Source organism: Mesitornis unicolor, unplaced genomic scaffold (genome assembly GCF_000695765.1).
Source record: "Mesitornis unicolor isolate BGI_N332 unplaced genomic scaffold, ASM69576v1 scaffold3197, whole genome shotgun sequence".
Lineage (NCBI taxonomy): Eukaryota > Metazoa > Chordata > Aves > Mesitornithiformes > Mesitornithidae > Mesitornis > Mesitornis unicolor.
The window spans coordinates 1,147-12,256 of record NW_010196951.1 but is presented as its reverse complement, the minus strand read 5'-3'; the positions used below and the strand labels follow the sequence as shown (position 1 = coordinate 12,256).

Below are 11,110 nucleotides of genomic sequence, written 5' to 3'. Positions count from 1 at the left end.
CCGCGCGCCATTAGGGTGGCGCCTGCCCGCAGCACCCCGGTCCGGCCGCCGCTCGCTCTGCCCCTCCTTCCTTCTGCGTACTCCAGAATTTACAATTTTTTCTCCTTCTATCATTACTTTCCCCGTTGTTCCCTTAGAGTCCATAATTTGTTCACTCTCCTGAGTCTGTTCCTTTGAAGGGAGCGACACGAGGGGTGCAAAACTTTGTGCCGTATTAGAAGCAGAGGCAGTGCCCTCTGCCTGGTCTCGCTGCACTTTAAAGTCTTTCAGCATCTCATAAAGCAGACACCACGTCGCTAGAAGTGCTACAGCGTCTTTGGCCCCGTCTGTAGCACAGTCTATTAATTTTTCTCCTGTATACTCACGCTGAACACAGTTTCAGTGGATGCTAGCACTTCATTATTTTTACCCCATATCAACATTCTTTGTAACATTAATTCCTCCATTTTCAGTCCCCGCTTTTTCAATATCACTTTCCATACGTTCAGCACACTAGTCTCCTCTTTTGTCAGTGTTGCATCCATGTTCCCGGTGGCTCACCTTATCAGGTGTCAGAATTCAGGTCCGGACCAGGCAGCTCTCCCCACTGCTCTCAGCTTCACCAGGCTCTGTCCCCGCTGCATGTCGCCCTGCAGCCCTCCACAGTCTGTGGATTATCCTGTCGTATCACGTCGGGGTCACCATTTGTCGTGGTCAGGACGCACAAAGCGACAAGACAACAAGTGTTGACGTAGCACAAAAAGCCTTTACTGTTTCTCTTCCTCATCTATTTATACTCTCTTACCCCAGATGTGTCTTCTTGTCATTGGTTCAAAGTTAGTATGTTTCTTTTTTATTAGACAGTATTTTCACAGTTCATCACAACTCGGCACTTCCACCAAAGGAAGACGTACACCTCAGTTTGCTATCAACACTTTCCTAAAATTCCAGTCTGCTGTCAGCACTTTCGACAAACTTGTTTACCTTGCGGCTCTTCTTACTGTTCCTGTTTATTCTCTCAAGGGTAGACTGGAATCTTCTCAAGGTCAAAGTCACTCTGTCCAAGGGCCTCAGTCTCGCTGAGGTCCCCCACAGAAATGTCTTTCTCCCATTACATTTAAGAGAATGAGCTACATGCTTTTGCTTCTGTGGAGTTTACTGACAACAAAAAACCATGAGAGCTGGCAGCTTCCCATGGGGTTTGTGTAAATGTATTTTATTTCAACTCACAGAATTTTTCTCAACTGAAGCCAAACATTTTGTGTTGTGCTTTCTCTAGGAATAAAGCAGGAAGTAATGCTAGGAGATACCACTTAATCACACCAGCAAATCACCCCTCAAAATGCTTAAGAGCCTGTCATGGAATCACACCAAAATGGCTACACACACACAATTAATGAACTCAAACAAGCTTTAATCTGCAACTGAAATGAAGCAGACAAAACTTCATTCACCAAAACAACATCCCACTGACATTCAACAAATACAGGTTCAATATGCTGGTTGGGAATATTGCCAGACACAGCTAAGTTAAGAATTCGTAAGTTTTTGGCCAAACGATCCAAAATGTGCCCTCACTCACTCACTCACTCACCAAAAAGGGAGGGCTCTCAATCTCAAGAAGTTACCTTAAGTGGCGTCCCAACTCAAGGGGAGAGTCCCCGACTGCAGACCCGCTGCTCCGAGGAGGACCGACTCAAATGAGTCCTCCGGCAGGGCCCCATTTATACCCTGGATGAATCTGATCTGTGGTCAATACATGGTTGTGTCACCCCCTACTGGCTGAGGACCCCAACTTTCCCGCCTTTGACCCCTACTGTATGGACCAGACATGAGCTGTGAGGGGGGAGGCAGTCCTGGTGCCACCAGGGCCTGAAACTTTAGCACTGTCTTTGTTGGGTTTTTCTCAGGTCTTCAGTAGGGTGGGTGCATCTGCCACAGAGCCATAAGAAAGAATTAATGAGATGCTAACTAGATCCTGGAAACAGCTGTCATATGAATGGATCTTGTATAGGAGATGAGGAGAAAGGGAGAACTTGAACAGAATGTGCTTACATCTGGAATTTGGCTCTGGGACCATAGTCTTCCATAACAGACTAAACTAACACCTTTGGTGGATGTACAAAACAGGGGCCATAAGAAGGACTGGAGATTTGGGTTGAATTTATCGGCCTGTTCTAAAAGATGTCTGCACTACAGGCTATTTCATGTACTTCCTGTCGTGACAGAAAACGTGAAGCAAATTCAGGTCCTGGTGTTGCTAGCCTGGCAGGGAGCTGAACTGCTCCAAATCCGCATTGCTGCTACTATAGTGAGAATATAAGTCTCTATTTTGAATTGAAGAATTCAGAAAATTGCAAAAAAGTTTGTTAGAAAGGACTCTTCCTGTGGTTTAGCCATCATTAATGATAGTTACTTTTTCCCTAAGCAAAGATCCATGTGAAAAAGGTCTACATTTAGTTAATCTCTACATGCGTAGTCAAAGGCTAGATTCAGACAGCTTGTGATCTCGTGGTCCATCAAGTAAATATGATCTCATGAAATGCTTAAATGCACATTTACAGAAGTTTAGACAGATTTGAATCCAGGAGAGTGTACCCACTCTGGAGGAAAATTTACAGTCTCTTGTCAGACAGCCCAGTGACACATTATGCACCTGCTTTGCACTGTGGATTTCCACCAAGCATGTTCTCAGACAACAGGAAAATGCTGGTTTTGAAGTGGCACCCAGCAGGCAACTGGAGAGACTGTGACATGCAGAATCATTACCCTTTCATCTGCTTGTAGGTACGCTTTAAACTTTTTCTTTTGGAACCCAAAGGAGGCTTACTAAATTTAGGATCTCCATCAAACACAGTCTGGGTTAGCTGAGTGAATGATGGTTGCACAAATGTCTCTGCTGGCTTTCTCCACTTTCTATATGAAACAAGATACAACAAAATGGACTGAAAAAGACCTCAGAGTCCCTAAGCACACCTTCACGAGGACCTCAAAACACCTGTCTGTACCCATCAGAGTCAAACAACAGAAACCTCTTATGCCACATGGGTAACAGCTTTTGCCCTTCTCCCTTCCATCTTGTGCCAAAACATCCTCGAATCTTTGGGATAAAATCTTCCACCACTTACCATGCTAATAAGGGGCAGTAATCATTGCTATGATTCTATGACTCAGTAATCAAGGTGGATGACCTTGATTTCAAGTAGAACCCATATTAAAAGACAGATCACTGCGTGCTGCTGTGTTGTCATATTTACCCTCTTTGTTTATAGTGGACTTCAGTTAACTGGAAGTAAAAATATCCACGATTTAACAGTGGAACAAATCTAGATTGCTTTCTTGACATTAGCAAATAACGTAATATTCACCAGTTGATTTTCTAATTTAACAACTCAGTGTTGTTGTACTTATACTGATAAGGCTTGATATATTGACAGGACTATCTCCCATACTTATTTTCTAAAAAGCTGTCATAATTTTGTTTCAACAAACTTGCTTAGCATTTTAATCTGTGCTGTACAAGACATGTCACAGTCCTGTAGCTCAAGAGATGATCAATAGGAAGATATGCCTTTTAAATCCAAAATAAAATCAGAGGTCAGAGAGGGCAAAAAGGTGTTAAGATATCTAGTATGATTTTCTCTGGCAGTGCAAGACCATTCCCTGAAAATAACACTGTGTGTGCATGGGTTGATGTGCACACACATCATAAAAATATAAACACACATATAAATATATGTATTTATAGTTGAATATGAAATATATGCATTTCCTCTTTCTATTGAAAATATTTTGTCCTACTCTCTTTAAAGTTAACATTGACAAGAGATTGGTCCACAAAAGAGAATCTACTGTTATTTATGTTGCTAATGGCTGTCAATATTAGCTGTAAAATTGAATGAATACATTAAAAATTAATTCTTCATCAGGACCTGCTGGTGTCCTTAGAAATACTGCAGCACATTTCTGGTAAATGTTTCTTCATTACCCTAATTTTTTTTGCTACCTAACGTGTCAGTTGGGAAATTACAATATAAGGAAAGGGGAAAAAATGTATTTTCTTTTAATAGCCATCAATTCTTTTTTTATTAGGCTTACTTCCCTCTCTAATGGAGCTCTGTCTCTCCAGAGAACAGTAAACCAACCACAGAGGATCTTGGTCCCATCTGTGCAGTGACAATTCAAAGCATTTTAACACTGTGTGCAGAGGGATGAAATTACATTATTCATGAAGTGATCTCTTGCAGCTGTCTGGCGCTACCTCAACTTGCCTTGTGGATTTGTTGCTCTCTCATTTTCAGTAAGTGGCAGCTATTAGCAGCTCCATGGCCTTCTCCAGTTGTCTTAGCTCATGCCCTAGAGTCAAGGAAGTACTACTAGTTTTAATGAAAACTCAGAGTTTTAAAATTCACTTGTGATCTGTAGGTTGGTAAGTTACCTAGTTTCATTATCTTGCCATCAAAATTTCTGTTGACACCTAGGAGAACAAGTAAGACTGCTATTCCATTAGGTGTTTTCTTGCATTGTTAGAGAGCTTCTAACATGGCCAAGCTGCCATGTCTGGCTTACACACCAATGAAAAGACATGAGTGAAAGTAGGTACTTCCTCTCCAAGAACCCACAGAAATCTGGGTTCTGTGGGTTGCCAAAATACAGGGCCAGGCAGATGTCATCAGCTGATGACAATAATGACATGGAACCTTGGCTCTATGTACCCACTAAATGGATGGAAGAGCCAAGGTGCCATGACAACAGACCTCTTGTTTTGTTCATTTAGTATTACTCCCTTCTCTTCTGTGGAGAAAGCAGAGAAATGGAGAGACTCGATTTCCAGTTCATATTTGTGATACAAGTTACCCCTTACCCACACTGGGGTGCAGTTTGTAAGCTGCTCACTCAGCTCTCCTTTTATTTCTAGATTGGGATAATCTCTGAAAAGGGCTACCCCATCAGCATAATGTTCACATTGATTTGTATGGAAGCTAGCCAGGGCTGCTCTTCAGCAGGGGGACGTGTGTATGGTGCTATATATTATGTTGTCTCCCTGTTCTACAGATATAAAAATGAGTGACTGCTTCTGCCAGAAACATATTTCTTTATTGCTGGTGACTAGAAAAAAAGAATAACCCTGTGTTTTGTTGTACCTTTGAGAAAAGGAGTAGGATGGGTATGGGTGTTAGCTCTAGCATTCAGCCACACTTGCACTAATCCCATCTTGACAGTTCGTCTTCGATCTTGAAGAACTGGAGGTCATAAAACAAGAAGAGAAACCACTCAATCAGATAGTAATAAAAAAATCTATGGCACAGAGTCCACTTGGACTTGGTGCCTTATCAAAATAGAAAAACTCTACTTGTCTGCGTTGTTTTCATAAGATTTTCAGATAAGCATGAAACAATTAAGATACTTGTTAAGGTCCACTCTGAAATAATTTGTTTTTTCCCCATTGAAACTCAGCCAGACAGTGACTAGACTGGCTTCTTCCAGTGCAGGCATCTAAGCTATCACAGCACAATGTTTCTTGAGAAATGACTGAAAGTAGAGGCCAACAATTATTAGACTTTTAGCCTACTACAAAGCTCAGCTGTCTCTCTCTGTAGCCTCTTGTTTCAGGTTGTCATTAAGAATGAATTGTGCTAGCAAAGGCATTTCATAATGGTGAGGCAAAGTTTCCTCACAAGGAAATGCTATTCATTCTGTGAAGACAGAAAGCAAAGCTTGTCCAATGACTAAAAGGCTGATGTAGAAAAGTTTAAAAGGAGGGAAATAAGTACTAGGGCTTGTAAAGAAAGAACGCAAGAAAAAACCATATTGTTCACGAATCACAGAATGTTAGCAGTTGGAAGGAACCTTGAAAGACCATCTAGTCCAACCCCCTGCTAGAGCAGGATCACCTAGATTAGGTCACAGAAGAACGCGTCCAGGCGGGTCTTGAATGTCTCCAGAGGAGACTCCACAACCTCTCTGGGCAGCCTGTTCCAGTGCTTTGTCACCCTCACAGTAAAAAAGTTTTTCTTTATGTTCAGGTTCACCTCCTATGCTCCAGCTTGCACCCATTGCCCCTTGTCCTATCATTTGACATCACAGAGAAGAGCCTGGCTCCTTCTTCCTGACACTCACCCTTTACAAATTTATAAACATTAGTAAAGTCACTCCTCAGTCTCCCCCACACCCCCCGCCGCTCCCCCATTTCTCCTTCATGACCTCAGGGCTCCAGGCAGCCCCACACAGACGGCTACGCCCCCCTCGAGGAGAGACCCCGGCCTGTGAGGCAGCCCCCGCCACTGTCCTCCTCATGCACCTCCCTCAGAGAGAGGCCCTGGCCCTGGGCCTATGCGGCCTCTTGCAATGCTGGGAGCATCGGGAGCTCCCCATGTTACACTTGAATTAAATAAATCAAATATTTTAAGAATAGTGTATGTGGATAAATAGAGTTATAACGATAGAAGTAGTTATGTTAAGGCTTGATTTTAGGGCAGGCCTTGATTGGGAAACCTGCCCTGGGAAACTTTGTGCTAGGAATAGAGCATAGATAAGATAGAAACAATGTTTGAAGGATTCAACAGAGCATGTAGAACACAAGGACATAGCAGATTGTTGTTAGTGATTTGTTGCTAGTGGTAGAGCTAAAATATAACATACTAAAGGGATCGTGGTGGTGGGAGTTAAGTCGGATAAACAAACTCATAGTCTTAAGAAAGCTGAGCATGTAAGATTTATAGCCAAAGAAACTATTATCTCTATGATGAATGTAACCGTTTATAACTAAGAAATGTGTATCTCTGCACGTAGACCAAGCTGTAACAAGGTATAAAAGCTGAAGCAAAAATGGACGATAGTCCTCAGGTCCCCGGGCCCTGAATAAAGCACCGCATAAACTGACATTCTGTTAGTTTGTGTTCTTTGTTCTACGGGCAACACCCAGACCCCCATTTCCAAGCCCTTTGCAGCCTCCTGCAATGCTGAGAGCAGTGAGAGACCCCAGACCCCCATCTCCAAACCCTTTGCAGCCTTCTGCAAGGCCTGGAGCCCCCTCACCCTCAGGGAGAGCCCCCAGCCCTGGGCCTCTGTGGCCTCCTGCAATGCTAGGAGCATCGGGAGCTCCCCAGACGCCCATCCCCAAACACTTTACAGCCTCCTGCAAGGCCTGGAGCCTCCTCACCCTCAAGGAGAGCCCCTTTACCCCCAACCCTGGCCCTCTGCAGCCTCCTGCAAGGCCAGGAGAACCATTTCCCTCAGGGAAACCTCCCTTACTTCTACTCCCCCCTTTCCTTCCTTCCCACCTCTTCCTGCAGTCCCTCAGCCTATCCCAGATTAAGAGAAAATCTCTTTGTTGGTGCAGCTTTTATAAAAAGATCCCCCCATCTTCCCAGTTCCCCCCCAGCCTGCCTGCAGGGTCTCTTTTTCAGAGGGCAGGCCTTGCATTTGGAGCAGGGATAGGGATACTTTTCTTCTCCAGTAAGGTATGGTCGATACAGGTTGTGGTACTGGTTTGGATTTGGCAATATCAAATCGTACTTAACTTTTCCTTTTTTAGGAGGCTCCTCATGCCCTCCAGTTTGGCTCTGTGACCACCACTAACTGGCTGTAAAGTCGTCAGCGGGCATGGAGCAGTACCCCTTTGTCGACGACAGTGCCCTTCGCTTCAAGATGCATCTCCTGGGCTTACCCAAAACCCAAGGGCTGTTCTGTAGCGAGGTTCTGGGCCACAATTTGTAGTTCCCGATGGTTGAGGTGGCCAACAATGGGCTGGAGGCTGACCTCAACATGCTCTCCCTGTACCTGCCCGCCAACTGCGGCTCCATGCGGCTCCTCGACGAGACTGGCCCACGTCTCTCACAGCATGGTGAGTGTCCCAGCCGCCTCATGCTGCGTTAGTTTGAAGATGGCCAATCTTTGGGGTAAAAAACTGGCTAAAGGGGTGCTTGGGTTTCTTTTAATCAGTTTTAGGTTCTCGTTTGAACCCTTTGGAAATGTTTCTGCTCTAAAATGCCCTTGAAATGGATAAGGCTGTAAGAGATGTGAAAAATTACACCACTTCTCTTGCACAGGAATTCCAATTCTGTCCTATTTTCCTAATAGGAAATAGACGAGAATATATTTGAGTGGTTTTTTTTGTTAGGAGTCCTTGCAACCTGCTCTCCAGCTGGAAACAGAAAACGTGAAGGCATTACAATGATAGATTTGCCAAACGCATTGCAAAAATCTCTATTACCACCTTTCCCTGGAGCAGGGAAGAGAAATTGGGTTTAATTCCTTCTGCGCTTGCGGTTCTGTGTGAAACGGATTAAGCAGAATGGGCTTTTTCTGAGTTTGCTGTGGGGAAGTGGGTGCTTTGAGTAAAACGCTCGTCTGGAGGGAGCGGAGAACTTAATTGCTGATGTGAGGAAACGCACACCCTGTTTGAGTGGCTTGGGAAAAAAATGAGTGGAAATGCATAACTTGCGGCACTCGAAGGAGAAAATGAGACTTTCTGCTCACAGCCAGGGCCACGTTTTTACTCATTCGCCAATTAATTACAGCTCGAAAAGGCACGTTCTGTACCCGGGGCTGGGGACCTTTGAATCTGCTCCAAAATGCCTCGAACAAAGCTGTCTCCTTCCCTCCCTCTTTGCCCAAGAAAGAGGGGGAAAACGGTAAAATTGGTTACAACAAGGTCCAAAAGGATGTGCGGGCGGGACATGGGTGTTGTGGAGAAACAAAGCAGCTCTAGAGCTGCACAACGTAGGAGACTGGGAGTATTTGTGGGGCTTTTGTGCTGATACTCAGTCTTTGCAACTGAGCGTTATCAAAAAAGCCATTTTTATTTATGAGAGTAACCTGAATTTTTGGCTTTTTCCCTCAGAGCCAGGGCTGCCTGCCCGGGCAGCTGGGACCAGAGGAGGAGGAAGGAGGAGGAGGAAGCAGACCTAGGACTCCCCTGGGCTCTCTGGGGCTGGGCTGTGGCTGCTGTGGGAAGGTGTTAGGCAGCACCAGCGTCCTCAGCAAGCACTGCCAGAGCCACAGCCAGCGGCGCCCGCACGTCTGCGGCCTCTGCAGCAAGGCCTTCAAGCACCAGGACCACTTGTACACCGCCTCCTGCCCCAAAAACGCCTTTTCCCACCCCAATAGGATCAGTTTCTTCACCTCCCAGCGCCAGAAATTGCGGTGCTCGGTGGCCTCTGTTGTGTTTTAAGGCTGGCAAGGGGTTTTTTTATCACAGAATCACAGAACATTAGGGATTGGAAGGGACCTCAAAAGATCATCTAGTCCAATCCCCCTGCCGGAGCAGGAACACCTAGATGAGGTTGCACAGGAAGGCGTCCAGGCGGGTTTTGAATGTCTCCAGAGAAGGAGACTCCCCAACCTCTCTGGGCAGCCTGTTCCAGTGCTCTGTCACTCTCACTGAGAAGAAGTTTCTTCTCAAATTTAAGTGGAACCTCCTGTGTTTTTATGTTATGGTTTTATCTTTCACAGATAAAGGAGAGCTTGGAATTATTTAAAAATGAGCTTGGAAGTATCAAAATGTCTCTAATTTGCTCAAAAGCATGGATTTATGTCCAGCTGCGGAGAAATCACTAAAAAATCGCTAACACTGAGCCACAGTTACTCTTTTTTCCCCTGTCTGAGTGGCTTGGGGGAAATTGTGTTGGTGTTGAAGGTTTTTGCACTGGAAACTTCTGATTTTTGGCAACAGGATTGCTTAGCACTGCCAGTGGGAATCCTGCCCTTCCCATGCAGCAAAACTTTTATTACCAATTCCTAAAAGTTCTGGAAATCCCACCAGATTATTGTGGGTCTGGTTTTTGGTAAAACACCACTTTGCTCTGCGCCAGACCAGAGCGGTTGCAAATAAACCCCTTCTGCCCCAGTATGTGCTGTTATGAAGTGACACCCTTCACTTTTACTGTTGTTTTAGCAACGGTTCTGCCTGTTTTTTTCTGATTTTACCATTTTCTGCTCTAAAACAGGAGAAATTTGTACCCAGGCTTCGCTTTACACCCTCTGCAGTCTCTGCCTTGGGTAAAACCATGTTAAACCAAAGGAGCGTGAGCGCTGCGATAGCTTGGGTGCGAAATCCCTCATTTTTTTGGGTTAGGAGCGCTGATCACGATGTTTTCTCCATCCTCGCAGGAATGGGCACTTGTTGACATACCAGAAAACCAAACCCCTGCCCAGAGCGGGGCTGCAAGAAGCTTTACTACGACCAGCGCTCGTTGCACCGGCGCCGCCACCTGCACCACGGCCCCACACAGGATTCCTGGCTGCTTCCCACTCCCAGCACCCCCGGCAGCGGGAAACCAAGGGAAGGACTGACGGCGTGCGCTGATTTTCTACCCAAACCAGACCCGCTGAGGCGTGACGTGAATGGCTTCACCAACTCTTCGTGTTTAACATGAATTCAGGTTCAAGTCTTGGTATTTACTAGGATTTTGGGCTCAAGTTTTGGTGTTTAACGGGAATTTGGGTACAGGAATTTGGGAACAGCGACTCGCGGGACAGTTTGGTGTCCCCATGGATTGACCCCATGTTTGTGTGTAAAGGTGTGCGACGCGGTTGACACCGATGCTCCCAAACCATCACCGGAAACACCCGGAGGTGGGAACCCCGCAACAGCGTTTGGGGACACGGCGGTGGTGCCGCTGGTGATCCCAGTCTCCATTCCTGTGGTGGCTCCGAGCAAAACGGAGCGAGGTGGGTGCAGGGACATTCCTTCAATTATTATTACAGGGTTTAATTATTGCGCAAAACCCCTTCGTTAGCCGTTAATTGCTTCTTTATTGGGCGAGTGGCACTGCCTTGGCCAGCAGCTTCGTGTTAAAACTCCCTTAAATCCCCAAATTACGTTCAAATCACGCTGTGCTAATGAACTGGGTGGTAATTATGGCTTGGTAAAGGATCTGGGCTCCAAGTAATTGTCTCCGTTTAAGGGTCAGAGAGCAGGATTTTATCTCTATTGTCCCCTACCCTCCCAGGGGGAGGATTGAAAAAAAAAAAGGAATAGAGAAAATATTGCTTCACACAAGGTTGGAAGTTAAGACTGCAACAAGTTCAATGAAAAACAACAGGGGAAAGGGAAAGGGAATTAATAAGGGACAAAGGATATTTAACTATATACAAAACCCAGTCCCAGTAGTCCCAAGTGGAAGTG

The 11,110-nt window shown here is 45.3% G+C and overlaps 1 pseudogene; it reads right to left on the bottom strand.

Annotated features, from left to right (window-relative positions):
- Window positions 1–524, bottom strand: part of LOC104543912 — a 4,069-nt pseudogene extending 3,545 nt beyond the window's left edge.
- Between the last annotated feature and the right edge of the window lie 10,586 nt (window positions 525–11,110).